The sequence below is a fragment of the Mytilus californianus genome, unplaced genomic scaffold (genome assembly GCF_021869535.1).
Source record: "Mytilus californianus isolate M0D057914Y unplaced genomic scaffold, xbMytCali1.0.p SCAF_4, whole genome shotgun sequence".
Taxonomy (NCBI): domain Eukaryota; kingdom Metazoa; phylum Mollusca; class Bivalvia; order Mytilida; family Mytilidae; genus Mytilus; species Mytilus californianus.
Window position 1 is genome coordinate 22,660,112 of NW_026262690.1, and position 16,110 is coordinate 22,676,221.

The following is a 16,110-nucleotide window of genomic DNA, read 5'->3' on the forward strand; positions in this document are numbered from 1 at the left end:
TCATCAAATTATTTCCTCTTTATCCTGGCATTATTATCGGTTTCGTCATGTTCCTGGAATTGACATTGATTATACTTTGAAACCGTAATACAGGGTGTTGGATGCATGAGAGGAAATGTTTCTTCTGTCGACTCACTTGGTCTAGTTCCGTTTGGAGTTCAATTAATTGTCCTACCATGTGATCTTCATATTTGTACTGAGTGTCCGCATGGTGCAAATTAAGTATTTCACTTGATGTTCGCATGGTGTTTGAGTATATATCCATTTTAGCTTAATAATTTTGTATTAGATGGTACCGAATTTTGACTGAATCATGTAAATGACGGTACATACAAAGGCACTGAATATGAAAGTTAAAGTGAAAATACTAATCTTTTATCAAAACAAAGAATAGATGACTTTGACAGATAAGAACTACACAAACACAGAAAAAAGCACAAACACTACAAATGACAAAACTGATAAGTAATGTTTTTTTTTCTGTATCTATTTCACATGTAGTGCAGATTTAAGTGTTTTTATCTGCAATAAGCTTTTAGAAGGAAAACTTCGCCCTCATAATACAAATGACCTAGTTATTTCATTTGTAATTATAATTGGATACTTGAAAATATTGTCTTCATTGAAAATCCTGAATATGTGAATAATGTTAATAACAATGCTTTGGAAGGGTTTAACGTTTTTTTTTTTGTTCAAAAACCATTGTTAAAATTATACAAAAAGGTTGAAAATTTATCTTGATGGCATAAATGACATTAATTTTAAAACTGTTCCTAAGTCATTCAACAGATGTTTAGAGTTACTTTAAATGTCCGTTTTGTTCAAATTTCCATGTGATATAAGTTTTGTTTGAAATTTCTCATTGTGTTCAGTATTATTAACTATTGAATTTAGAATGGTACAATTACAATTGAAATTCGAGATATGACAACCAACTTTAGGCATGTAAGTCTCAAAATTTATAGACAAAAATAAGATGCAGTTTAAAACGTAACACTAGTACATTAAAATGAAATTTTAACACTATCGACTGTACGATCCAGTAATGGAGATTTTAATCAACATGTAATTGTACCATTGATCTGTTTAAAGGAAGAAGTTTAAGTTCAATGATTTGCATAAGCATATTTACTTTCTTTACAAATAAAACTTTAAAATCATGTTTACAAGTATTTTTGGACAGTTATGTTCACGCATGAATAATCTACTATTAACTATTCACGCGTGATTTCATTGGATGGGATTTCATCGTCTGCTGTCTCATAAAATAAATCAAAATAATAAAATAACCCCGTTTTACCTGTTTTCTCACCTGAATACAAAATGTCAAATTTTGACAATTGTCTGCGAATTTGTGTCTTTCACACTACTTTATACCATTGATTAGTGCTGGTGTCGATGTTCTTGGACATTTTAATACGAAAACAAAAGTTCATAGATATATTATGAAATAAAGTTTAAGTTGGGACAACTATAATTTATAATGCCAAGACACAGGTATGAAGTAAGTACATTTAAAAACATTATGTGTGAAAACTATTGTACATTAAAAATCATTTTAAATTTATACATACTTGTAATTTGACAGGTTTTTTTTTCAATTGTTTCAATGAAGTTTTGACTGAACTTATACAACTGATTCTAGTGACAGTTTTGTGTTATATTGTAACGTTTTGCATTTTCTGTTTGCCGGAAATTTTCTATATCTATTCATCCCGGGTCTGAAAGAGTTGAGAATAAATTTGCATACAACTGTTATAGATATATCCAAAACGATTGATTTAGGTACATATGTGTATTACTAATGAAATGGTTATCAAATAAAGACGTTAAAATTGAAGCGGTAGGGCCAATTTCCCCTTGATCTACGGTAATTCACATCGGGGCCATTTTTTAAATGTATTTCAATCAATAAAAGAATCAACATCTACTTGGGTATATTTCGATTTTTTTAATAACGTGATGGCGTACTTCTAAACATGGGACGTATAGTAATTATCAATGTCTAAATAAGACGAAATAAGTATTGTCTAAAGACGGCGCACAACTGCAACTATAATAGGTTTTGCTGAGAAAATGTTTTGATATTTTTCCTAAAACTGAATAAGAAAGACATTCTTCATCGAAACCCAAATTATATCGGAAGTAAAACAAAGTATTGTTTCCATTTGGTTAAAGATGTCCTTCGATACATTTTTTCTTCTTACGAGACACCATACATTATATAATTAGCAATATTGTATAAAATTGTCTCCAGTAACAATGGTTAGCACTGAATACATTATGATGTTATTGATATTAATAAAAGCATTGAAATATCTGCAAAGCAAATATATCTAGTGTCTGAAAAAAGTATAATTCCAGTCGGTTTTCAACAACTTTCTGATTTCGAACATGAGCGTTAAAACGGCAACATATTGAGAATTCACCACGCATATTTTACGCAGTTAACTTTTACATGCCATTTACACTCTCATTGTAACGGTGCATGTCCACATTTAGCTATATTTTATTTTTATATTTAGAAATATTTACTGCAATCCCAACACCATGTCAGATATTACAAATTATTATCTATATGTCATTAAGATAGATATTTCTCGAGAGATATTTATATGAAACAAATGTTTGTATTCGATATGGTCGTTCTTATCATTCAGACATTTCAATTTCAAATGATCACTTGTTTGCTTATTTTAATATTACGTCAAGATGAGATATTGTTATACATAAAGATCAGTCAAGGATAGCAAATCAATCTGCAACGACGCAATGTAAACAAAGTGGCTAAAACAGTAATGAAAAATGTGTTTAAAAGGAGTTCGTAATGAGGAACTTACTAATAGATTAATCGATACTGTTGTACTTACTGCAATGCTTACTATTTCAAAAACAATATTAGTTTGAGGAAAAAAATGCCAGAGCTGTCCTATCAAATCAGAATCTAGACAACTGAAAACGATTTCAGTTCTTTGGTCCACCATCACGTTAAAAATGGAAATGCTTAGATTTTTATCGAGCTTGCGAAATTTATTCCGCGAAACCAAGACATAGCGATCCTAGATTCCGTCGTCGGCGTCGGCTGCGGCGGCTTCGTCAGCATATAGGTCAGTCTGTGGTTAAAGATTTATTTAGATATCTATAACTTTGTCAAACCTACATGGAATTAAATGAAATTTGGACAGAAGTTTGTTTATGACAAAAAAGACAGTATCCAGAGCAAAATTTTGAAAATATTTATTTTTATTTTTCCGCTATTTACTGATAAATGGGCTCCGTGTTGAAGGCCGTACCTTGACTTATAATGGTTTACTTTAATAAATTGTAACTTGGATTGAGAGTTGTCTCATTGGCACTCATACCACATCTTCCTATATCTATTTTTTTTTTTTAACAGTCAACACTAAGGCTCAATCTTAGGTTAAAGTTTTTCAGTCATCAATAACTTTGTCAAACTATTTGGAAATTTATGAAATTTGGACAGAAGCTCGTTTATGACCAAAATACAGCATCCAGAGCAAATTTTTGAAAATATTTATTTTTATTTTCCCGCTATTTACTGATAAATGGACTTTTTTTTTACAGTTAACAAGTAGATACAGTCTGGGGTTAAAGTTTGTTACATATCAATTTCTTTGTCAAACCTTCGTAGAGTTTTATGAAACTTTGGCAGAAGCCTTTTAATGATTAAGGGATAATGTCTGAAGTAAACATTTGAAAATATATTTTTTCATTTCTAGTATTTTTCTGAAAGATGGACTTCGTTTTTTTACAGTGAACATTACAGACAGTCTGGGATTAAATTTTGCTGACATCATAAATTTATAAACCTTCATGGATTGTTATGAAACTTGGACAGAAGCTAATCTTCATGACCAAGAAATACCATCTAAAGAAAAAAATGATTTTTTTATGCCCCACCTACGATAGTAGAGAGGCATTATGTTTTTCGGTCTGTGCGTCCGTCCGTTCGTCCGTCAGTCCCGCTTCATGTTAAAGTTTTTGGTCAAAATAGTTTGTGATGAAGTTGAAGTCCAATCAACTTGAAACTTAGTATACATGTTCCCTATAGTATGATCTTTCTAATTTTAATGCCAAATTAGAATTTTGACCCCAATTTCACGGTCCACTGAACATAGAAAAACTATGGACACATTCTTGTTTAAATTCTGTATTTTACTGATAAATGGACTCACTTTTTATGTAAACATTACACTTTTATACTGACAGCAGCAATTGCAGGCGAGACACAGGGTTCTGCGGAACCCCTTACGAATTTTTATACTAGGATCTTAGAAATATCTGCTCCCTCCATTGCCTGAAAATTGTTTTTCCTTTATTTTCATGTTCTACCTAATTAATTTTTTTTATCAGCGGTCTGATTTTTAATAAAGTGGTATAAAGACGTATATAAAATTGCGATTTTTAAATAGTTTATAGTTTGCACACGACAAGAAAGAGGGTCGCGTCATATCTGCAACCTGGGCCCCTTTCCTTGCTTATGACATCATAGAATGCGACTTATGGTCGGGTTTTTCTTTTATCATGAACATCACGACGGATGCATTTACATATTTCATGAAAAAAAGATTAACAGAAGTATTAGAAGCATTATATGTATATAGTTCCAGACATTTCAAAAAGCGCAAATTCTTCGATCTTTTCAAAGTTTTATTGATATAGCAATTTGATGATGTACTGTAAATTCGGAATTTTGATGTATATATTACATGTGCATTGCGAAAATAAAAACTCGTAGAAGTCTGGTCATTTTTGTGTTGGAAATTGTCATTTGTGATGTCAATGTGATTTGAAAGTTGACATATGTAATCCACTTTCTTAATTGCAAGAAGTTTGAAGGAGTTAAGCAAATACGTAAGACAAATTCAAAAATATAGATATTTACTATAATATTTGGCAAACTTCTATCTTTTAATAACTGAAAGGATGATATCTTATTTATAATATATTTGATTTTTGAATTCATGGGCAACACATGGCATTTCTCCTTTACAAACAAAATTAACAAGGACAGAAGAACAGCCTACTGGTACCCACATGACTTATAGTACACCATCAGCAGAACAGCCTACTGGTACCCACATGACTTATAGTACACCATCAGCAGAACAGCCTACTGGTACCCACATGACTTATAGTACACCATCAGCAGAACCAAACAAGTGATCGTAAAAAAGAATGAAACCGATTTCGTCTATGTTTTTAAACTCCTCCTTTTTTACTGAACAAAACCTATCGGAATTTTCCACAGTCCTCTTTCTCTTTTTGTTAAATATGATAAGCTTCATATACAGTCATTACATGAAATGATAGGCTACAACTTAATGATTTCTTCACGCGTCATACTCCCTTAGACTCTCTCTAAAATTCAGTCCTATTGAGTATTCAGACGTTTTTCTTGCAGTCAATCTAGTAATGATCAGTAGATTTTCAGACTACTTAACAGTCTGAACATAGACTAAAAAAATCTTAATTGACTGCAACCTAATTGACTGAACAGTATTGAATTTAACGCAGCGGATGGGATAAATCTGAAAATTAACTGACAGATTTAACAGGACTAAATAATTTATTGTTCAGTCTTTTAATAGCTGTTTAGATTAAAATGGCCGTTTCAGTTCAAAATTGGTTTACTAGTGGATCCTATTCCCTTATACATAGTTACCATGAAAATGCAATAACTGATCGTTTAAACTTCGAAGATGCACTATGATAAAAATAGTAATTAAATGTATATGTTCTTAGTATCTCTTATGTCCGCACCCGCCACTTATGCAGGTTACTATATAGTTGTAATAATGGTTATTCACGCATAAGGACGTCAGTTTAACGAATGCTTTGAATTTTAACCGTTAAAAACTTTTTTTGTTATCGTAATCGGAATTCTTGATCAATTCAAATGCCTGAAATGCTACATTCAGCAGCAATCCGTCTTACAGTTAACTAGGGAAATATTTTGATTGATTGAATGTTTCTTGAAGTGAACATAATCTTAAAATTGAAATCTATACATCTGTATTTCAATCATTGTTGTCCGGTTTAAATGAGATATCACTTCATCTTGTCTATTTCAATCAATTTGTGCCTGTAACAGTTACAAAATTTTGATTTCATAAGTATTGAATAATTTTTCGGCACCTACGATTTAAAGTTATTTCATGATGTTTAGATTAACTTGTCGTGATGTCCACTTGGGAAAGTTTGATAGATATGACCTATTGTCAAAATTTAATTAGTTTATAAACATTTGTACTATTTCGTAAATATTGTGTAACTTGACTTTGCGGACAATTTTGCCTTCGGTGTAGATAGATAGATAGTAAATGAATGACACAGCAATTATGGAAAGCTTTTAGTAACACCAAACTGACTCACCTGTCTAAAGGTTGAGATACAAATTCGATAAAATTCAAATGAAATGTACAAAATGTGCCGCTAGTATACACAATAACAAGTTTTAATTCCGTTTAGATAAAACTGTAATGATGTTTACTTTCTGTTAATAGCTTGGGTTTTATGTTTAGATTTACTGCCAAAAGAGTAGATTATTGACTTCAAACAATGAAACTTTTAATTATTTTTTTGCCAATTTTGTATAATTAAGACTGCACGGATGTTTATTACAAATCAATAGTATATAGTTTTATTCTTTTCAGATTGCCTGACAGAGAGTGCTTTCTTAACTTCTTGACTAACTTATTGTGGACACAAACTGAGTACGTTACAGTTTTCTATTGTGATATATATAAAACCTAGGCTCGAAGTGTAAATCTGTTAATTATTTAGGAACCAATTCACTGAGAAGAACTCTGGAAAACCGTTTATTTATCAAAGTCAGAGGTAATTAATTTCATACGTAGTTTTTTATTCTCTGCTGGAGTTATACTATTTTTCTTTTTCACTAAACAACAAAAGCGCCGAGTAGAAAACGTTGTAGTAAGAAATCGTGTTCAGTGTTGGCCGAGAGACCTTTACTAGCTCTACCGTACTTTTGTGAAATTTATGTGGAATTAATTTACATATGACTGAGAAAAAGAAAAATCGGTTATTTACTATTTATGTAAATTTAACAGCGAGTTGACTTGACCAAAATATTAATAAGAGACTTATTGCAGTGCGAGATATCTAAATCACAATTAAAAAAGGAAAGGTGGAATTAGCGTGTCATCACTGAAGTTGAAATTAACCTACGTTTTACAGGTAAGACAATTTCCCACGGTGGTTTTATTTTTGCCAGGTAATACCACGTATCTTCAGACAAAAGTGTATGTAGTTTAATTTCATAAAAACTTTGCTTTAGACAACCTGATTGCTGCTATTAAAAATTCATTTGTATCAAAATTCCTTGAGGCAGTAAGACAGTAAAATACCAACCTGAAGTTAAAGAATTAAAACATTTAAATCTACCAAATGTCACGAAAATCACTGAGGATTAAAAGTTAAGAAACATTTCTTATAGCATTGTATTAGAATATTTTATTCGTGTTTAAGAAACGCATAAAATTTAATTACATACATGAAATGTGACATATTTGCGGATGTTTTTTTTTCTGTTTAATACTGAGCACTGTCATCAAGAATTCATTTTAAGCACAACGAACGGCATGCTTATTTCTTATGTTTATCTCTTGATATGTATATCCATAGTGAATGCAAAGATTTTCAGTAATACAAGTCCACATTGGTAAAGAGGGACAAATGAGCATGATATATTAATTTTATTAGTTTCATATGCTCATAATGATTAATTTGAAATTCCTTATTGGATAAAACACTTAATTCACACCGAAGCCATCGGTATTTGTCGTCTGCTGAGCTTCGACCTGTCAAACATGCATGGGAATTGTCACTCAGTCAAAAGAAAGATACGTTAAAATAATGAATTGATGTGATTTTGATTATCTGTTTTTTACTGCAATTTGCATAATAATAGCTAGTGTCGGACAAGAACGCAACGAAATTAACCCAATTATCAAAGCACTTATGTGTTGAAGACTGGTCTTTGATGACAACCTCCCCAGCAATTAATAGTAGTTAGTGATCTAACAATATGTTACCAACTCAGGATATGATTCATCTTGGTTGCTCTAAGATAATAGCTAACAAAATATAATTGCTCGTTAACTCTGCTTTAGTCCCTTTTCTGTTCTCCAGTGAATGTGATTTAGCGGCTGTCGTATATATCTTACGTCAAAGTCATAGAAAGTATTTCGAAACTCGAAGCATTGGTTCCAGTAAGCTACAAACTTTTCGTACATCAGTAAATATCACGTGTTTATAAAAGATAGTTTAATATATATCAACTGTTAGTTATGCAACTCAGGTTTTGTGAATGAATGTAAATCTATTTACAGATGTAATTGTGAAAAGATTAAAACGTTAGATAATAATTACCTTAGGGAGCTACCATTTGATTTTTATGGGAGGTGGGGGGCTAGGATGAAAAATTTTGTCCTGCATCTTTTTTTAGTTGTAATCTCTGTCCTGCCTTTTTATTTTTCACTCTATTCGGTCCTGCCTTTTTTTGTTGTTGCAAAGTTGCTCATCCTGCCGTTTTTTGTAACTCAAAACTCCTGTTCTGCCTTTTTTTCAAATTTCATCCTAGCCCCCCCCCCCCCCCCCCCCCCCCCCCCCATAAAAGTCAGATGGTAGCTGCCTTAAAGATATCGATGAGGCATCTGAACAATTCCAAATTTTTAGACAAACATGGGATAAAAAAGTATTGATGCTACGCTAAAGCCAGAACAAACTTAAGATTTTCGTATTATGTTACCTTGTATATTGCTACGGGTGTATACGTCTGAATTTTTCCATTCAGTACAGAATTTCCAGGATCAGAATGTTTAAAGTGAACAATATGAATAAAACGAGTTGTTTGGTGAACGTCAATGAGACAGAAACCCAACAAAACAAAATAAAAACCCAAAGGTAACATCATACGGTATTCAGCAATAGAAACATGTCTTGTACTAATTAATACCAGAGTCATGAACAGTAGTGAATGAATTTAACAGAGAAAGATATGCTATCAACACCACATTTCCCAAATGCTAGAAAACTCCCCAACCAATACTTCTTGTAATTGCTTAAACAATGAGGGACTGGTTAAGAAGGAATGGTGATAAGATTACGGCAAATAGGCGACCTAAACTTCCCAGCTTTATTAGGAAACATCTGGTTTGTTAAGCTAAATAAATACATGTATATATTTTTACATTGCCGATATGAATAAAAGGAGAGGAAGCCTCTTCCATGATGTTCTACGTTGTTGAATGAATGGTGTTGATTGTATCACTACTGTAAATATTGTTTATCCATATTTTGGTTATAAATTTTAATCTTTTCAAAATTTATTTCTTAAATATTGAACAATTTTAATACATTGTAGAATTAAATTTGCAGAAAATGAAAAATCTATTTTCAAATATAATCCGAGTACAATTTGAAAATGCAGAATTTATAATTTTTTGTGACACTTTCTTCTTCATTGTTGAAGAAACATATATAATTGGGCTTACGTCAGCTATACTTTACTTTCAATTGATTTACACTTTCTGTATCATGTATTCACGAACTTTAACCTTTGTAATCTTTGTTATTTTTTTTCTTTTCTTGTTTTTAATCGACTTTGGAATTTGGTTCTATCAGACATGTGTTTAAAAAGGTTTTCTAAAAAACTTGATTTTAATGACATAAAGGTGGTATGAAAAAAAAGAATTCCGTACCGTAATTGACGTGTTTTACAAAAATGAGACCAGTTGTCAATTGCTTGCTCAGTATTACACAATTTTTCATTAGGTTAATCAAATGAAGTGTACAGTACTTGGTTTACCTAAATTCTGATACATATTCATTCACTCGAACATACTTTGAATGTTCATTTTTGCGTGAAACAGGATTTTATATTAAATTTGTTACATTCACGGATCACGTATTTCAACATATCATATTGCGTAAGACAACCGAACATATGTATTTGTTTGTGTGTGGTAACGACACTATATATTTTACAAAATCGTTTCAGAAGTATTTTTGCAATACAAGAGATTTATTGATACGTAGCGAAAATTTTTGTTTCTCGTCAAGTCTGATTGTCCAAAGCATGTATTGGGAGAAATCCAAGCTTTCTAAAAGTTATAAAACCAGAATATCATCGATAGGGTTTGTAGCTAGTTGGTCTGTTGATCAGGATTTTTTGTTTTACTTTTTAGTCAATATAGCAGTTATAATGTTCTACCCCTTCTCATGGTCCATTCGCATTTACAACCCTGCCAATTGATGTACATTAACACGTTCTGACCTGGATGTATATATATATATATAAGAAATATTGACCAGGCTGCTAATGCTATTCAATCGACAATACATCAAGGTGTTTCAGGTTAGATTGTGTAGCTTTCCCAACTGTATACAGTTTATTACATGGCATTATTCAAGTCTTGCTGTACCTTTATCTGATGAAACTTGTCCCTCACTTATTGAAGGCAGCTTTTATTCCAATGAAACTTTTTAAATGTAACATTTTTAATTTCAGACCCCTAACGCACAAACCCTGTAAAGAAATGTAAAAAACTTGTGCAGTATTTTTATGCCCCGCCTAGGGGCATTATGTGTTTTGGTCTGTGCGTCCGTTCGTCCGTTCGTCCCGCTTCAGGTTTAAGTTTTTGGTCGCTTCAGGTTAAAGTTTTTGGTCAAGGTAGTTTTTGATGAAGTTGAAGTCCAATCAACTTGAAACTTAGTACACATGTTCCCTATGATATGATCTTTCAAATTTTAATGTCAAATTAGAGTTTTTATCCCAATTTCACGGTCCACTGAACATAGAAAATGATAGTGCGAGTTGGCAGGTTAAAGTTTTTGGTGAAGTTGAAGATCAACTTGAAACTTAGTACAAATGTTCCTTATGATATGATCTTTTAATGTAAAATTAAAGTTTTGACCACCCCAATTTCACTGTCCACTGGACATAGAAAATGATAGTGCGAGTGGGGCATCTGTGTACTATGGACACACTCTTTTTAATACTTTTTAACATTTTTGGTCTAAGCTAACAAAGAAATGAAACTGAAACATAGATTGACGTGATTTTTTTCTTTTCCAATAGAAAGCGCACCGCATTAGTTTCAAGCTACATCTCACATCAAGCATCCGCTTCAGGTATCTAAGTACATTCTCTGAAATTAAATAGTTACCGCTCATGTTTGTTTTTTTTTATGCTAGAACGGATGGTATTTTTTGCTTATTTTGCTGAAAATGTCCCCAAGACATTCTGAATTACAGAATTCATTGACCATTTCTGTAGAAAATTGTTATTCACCTTGTTAAATAACAAAACTCGAAACGGTAATGAAGTCAGAAGACGTCGTATAATAACATATAATTAGGAATAATTTCTAATAATTTTTAGATATGCTTATCGTTATTAAATTATTGATAATAAACACTATTGATCCAGAATAAAAATCATTCGAGATGGAAAACAAAAAACAAAGGGAAAATAGGTCCTAATGATACTATCACTAGACCCGTCTGATTATTATTTTTCAAACATGTGCAACTGCATGTCATAATAAAATAAGTTGATTGAATGCATTTATAACAATTTGAAGAATTATAAAAAAAATTCATGCATTAAAATATACTATTGCAAATTTAAAAGATTTTGTAAGATACCTGTGTTCGAGTCATGTCACAACGTTTAAAGAAAAAAAAAACAAAAAACGCGTCGGACATGAAATAGAGGCGAAAGACAACATAGTGATAATCCAACTCATAAGTTGAAAGGGAACTTACACCGTGGTAAAATAAAACAACAACAAAAAACGACCAAAAAACAATCAACAGTAAACAAAACACCACATAGAAAACTAAAAACTATGCTCTCTAACGTTATGTGAAGTTCTGTTGCTATTTCATTGTCATTTATTCTTACATTTCAAAAGATTCTGATGTAGATATATAGTTCTAAGCTTGATCATTATTTTATACTTATTGACTGGGTATGAGTGGAATCGTAAGTTTATTGTCCCCGAGGTGCAATTATTGCCCTGAGGCGTAGTCGAGGGCAATAGTTGTATCCGAGGGAACAATAAACTTACTATTCCACGAATATCCAGTCAGTAAGTGTTTTCTTATACCGAAAGAGACAACAGACAATATAAATATCGGTCTAAATCAACTATAGTATACTAATATAAAAAGCAGAAACACAACCATACTGTTTCACGTTTACTTCATATATATTCTGAATGCTAAGGCTACGTCCCGCACTGTCGTCAACCCTAGATACAATAGGTAAAACGCGACGTCGTAACACACGCGGTATTCGCAACATTATCCAATCCCGTAGCTGCATTTGAAATTCCGCGAAATATAATGACGCTTGCGGTCAAATAGTTTCAGCGAGGTCCAATAGTTGGAAACTATTGACCGGTCAAATAGTTCAACACTTGCAATTTGAAAAAAATAGTGAAAATATTGTGTACTTATTTTATATAGAAATGATAACTGAGGTATAATAAAATCTTTTAATGTATTGTTGGTCTGCGACTTATACATTTGTTTCCCGAACCAAGAAAAGAGAAGTTTTTCATATTGAGATATTATTTTCATACTATATTTATATAGACACATTGCGTTTGAACAGTATATAACAGATTCGTGTACTCATTTGCTGTCTGAATAATAAGAATTATGGGTAAATTCCATCGAAACAAAAAATTGCAACCAACATAAACATAAAGGATGCAATGCGGTCTTCAACAAACAGGGACGTAACAAACAACAAACAGGGACGTAAGACAGAACAACAAACAGGGACGTAACAAACAACAAACAGGGACGTAAGACAGAACAACAAGGTTTACAATGTCAATGGTCAACAATGTGTAATCAATACAAAAGAAGTAACACGAAGGGTCCCACATTAAGACAAATACGTAAATGTGATAAAATTTGATACGTTCAGAAATTATGTATTTCTTTATCAAACCACATAACAGTTACTATAGACATAAAATATGAAAATGCAATCATTGCAATCTTCTTCATAAGCAATGAAATTATACTCGCTTTTATGAGCAATATCTTTTTTTACACCCCTTTATTTTATATGGAAATTTACATCTAATTCTATAAGGTATAACCAAATAGGAAACTCGATTACGGACGTTTAATAGCCATATATCTCTTCATCGAGTATTTACGAGTTGGATATTTTGTCTGTGGTTTAATCAGGGGATACAAATTATTATTGAATGACATTATATGAAAACTATCTCTGAGATTCTAATCGAACATATTAATGAAATGTGATGACAATACTATACAACCGTGAAATGCTGTTATGTTGTTTTCAGTACTTGTTCCAAGAGACAAGTTGTCACTTTCTGATTATCTTGATAGAAATACCAGGTCGTTATGTTTCTATAACAAGGAACATCTCTTTTGAATTTTTTTTTACAGCACTGGCATTTCTTTTAGCTCTCATGAAACAGTCTTGACGGCGGCTGCGGCAACTGTTATAGGTTGATTTATCCATCAAAATCTTCATATTTGCAACTGTTTAGATTAAATTAAATTTAGAAAATGCAACCGGAGTAAACGAACATTTCAGAGAATGAAAGAATAATTGACACCTTAGACAACACAAATGAAAAAAAAAAAACATGACATGAATTAGGTGATATACTGTAGATTCATGTCTACTATGAACTTTAAGTGTGAGCCGAGCATTGAATTATTGATCTCTGTTGCAATAAAGATAGGCATGGAACAGGAATCAATAAATATCTCGATTCGCACTTGTTAAAAAGTTGTTACTCTGCATCTTTGTTCAAATCTTGTAAATATATATATAAGAGTGTCCAGACATAAACACATGATTGAAGAAGTGGAAGCTGTATTGATCAAATTTTAGTTTTCTGTATAGAATTATTTCACATTTTTGTCATGTAATGGTGGAATTCCCTGTCCTCTATAAGACGCCCTATAAGGTTATAGCGGAATTCCCTGTTATTGAAAGGCATCTTCCCTAAGATTGTACTTTTCTCAATAAAGGAACCCCCTGTTTTCTATAAGAAATCCTCTCTGGGGCTACAGCGGAATTCCCTGTCATTTTAAGGCATCTTTCCTAAGATAAAACTTTTATTAGTAGAGGAATTCCATGTCTTCTTTATGACATCTTCACTCAGGTGTTAGCGAACTCCGTCTTCTTTAATACATCTTCCCTGATAGCAGGATTTCCTGTCTTAACAAAGACGTCTTCTCTGAGATGCTAGTGGGATTCCATGCTTTTTTTGAATTATCTTTCCTCAGATGGTAGCGGAGTTTCCTGTCTTCTTTATGACATGTTTTCTGCGATACAAGCGAAATTCCCTGTTTCATTTATGATATCTATGAAATTTTAGCGGCATCCCCTGTCTTCCTTGGGACATCTTCTTTGATGTGATAGTGGAATATCCTATCTTCTGTAAGACATTTTCTTTAAAACGTAGTGGAATTCCACTGTCTTGTCTGTCTTAACCGTTGCTGTTGATGCATTTTGAAGAATATATATATATATATATAATTTTTGCACCTCATGTTTGTGGTATACCATCTTTTCCACAAGTTTATTGTTTTCTGTTTAGTATTTAATTTATATTAAGATCCATTTTGTTAGATCTGGTGATCAATTTATTTGGCAATCGCCAATGGCAGTCAGCAGGGTTTAAGAACATCGGTTGTTCGACCTGTTAGTCAAATGCGTTTTGATAAAATAGACTTTTTCACTTTTTTGGTCTTTTGGAAATTGTTGTTTGTGCTGTATTTAGGCCCCTCTTCCAAGAAATTTGTTTTACATGCACACGTATAAAAATTGCGGTTTTTATCCAACGCAATCATAGGTTTGAACGTTGTTTTCAATTTAGACTGTCATATATTTTTTCGTTTGGGCTTGTATTATATCTTCCTTCGGGTTTATATGATCCGTTCATCCTATTTCGACTCTTTAAAATTCAAGAGTCTCCTAAATTGAGGTAAATTATATGGCCTTCCAAATACCGTTTCGATCCCTAACATCACTGAAGAGACATAAATTGTCGAAATCCGGATATGGTGTACAAATTTTTGTACCTCATGTTTGTGGTATACCATATTTTCCACAAGTTTATTGTTTTCTGTTTGGTATTTAATTTATATTAAGATCCATTTTGTTAGATCTGGTGATCAATTTATTTGGCAATCGCCAATGGCAGTCAGCAGGGTTTAAGAACATCGGTTGTTCGACCTGTTAGTCAAATGCGATTTGTTAAAATAGACTTTTTCACTTTTTTTGGTCTTTTGGAAATTGTTGTTTGTGCTGTATTTAGACCCCTCTACCAAGAAATTTGTTTTAAATGCACACGTATAAAAATTGCGGTTTTTATCAAACGCAATCATAGGTTTGAACGTTGTTTTCAATTTAGACTTTTATATATTTTTTCGTTTGGGCTTGTATTATATTTTCCTTCGGGTTTATATGATCCGTTCATCCTATTTCGACTCTTTAAAATTCAAGAGTCTTTCCTAAATTGAGGTAAATTATATGGCCTTCCAAATACCGTTTCGATCCCTAACATCACTGAAGAGACAAAAATTGTCGAAATCCGGATATGTACAAATTTTTGCACCTCATGTTTGTGGTATACCATCTTTTCCACAAGTTTATTGTTTTCTGTTTGGTATTTAATTTATATTAAGATCCATTTTGTTAGATCTGGTGATCAATTTATTTGGCAATCGCCAATGGCAGTCAGCAGGGTTTAAGAACATCGGTTGTTCGACCTGTTAGTCAAATGCGTTTTGTTAAAATAGACTTTTTCACTTTTTTTGGTCTTTTGGAAATTGTTGTTTGTGCTGTATTTAGACCCCTCTACCAAGAAATTTGTTTTAAATGCACACGTATAAAAATTGCAGTTTTTATCCAACGCAATCATAGGTTTGAACGTTGTTTTCAATTTAGACTTTTATATATTTTTTCGTTTGGGCTTGTATTATATTTTCCTTCGGGTTTATATGATCCGTTCATCCTATTTCGACTCTTTAAAATTCAAGAGTCTTTCCTAAATT

General features: G+C 32.2%; 1 protein-coding gene across 4 annotated transcripts in view; it reads left to right on the forward strand.

The window, feature by feature from the left end:
* Window positions 1–1,263: 1,263 nt before the first annotated feature.
* Window positions 1,264–16,110, forward strand: part of LOC127737716 (fat-like cadherin-related tumor suppressor homolog) — a 50,921-nt gene continuing 36,074 nt past the window's right edge. For 2 of the 4 annotated variants that reach the window (XM_052248567.1, XM_052248571.1), the window contains exons 1-2: window positions 1,264–1,504; window positions 6,678–7,221. The gene's annotated coding sequence lies outside the window, so the exon portion shown is untranslated. The remainder of the gene's footprint in view (window positions 1,505–6,677; window positions 7,222–16,110) is intronic. The other 2 variants (XM_052248568.1, XM_052248572.1) reach the window with 1 other exon arrangement.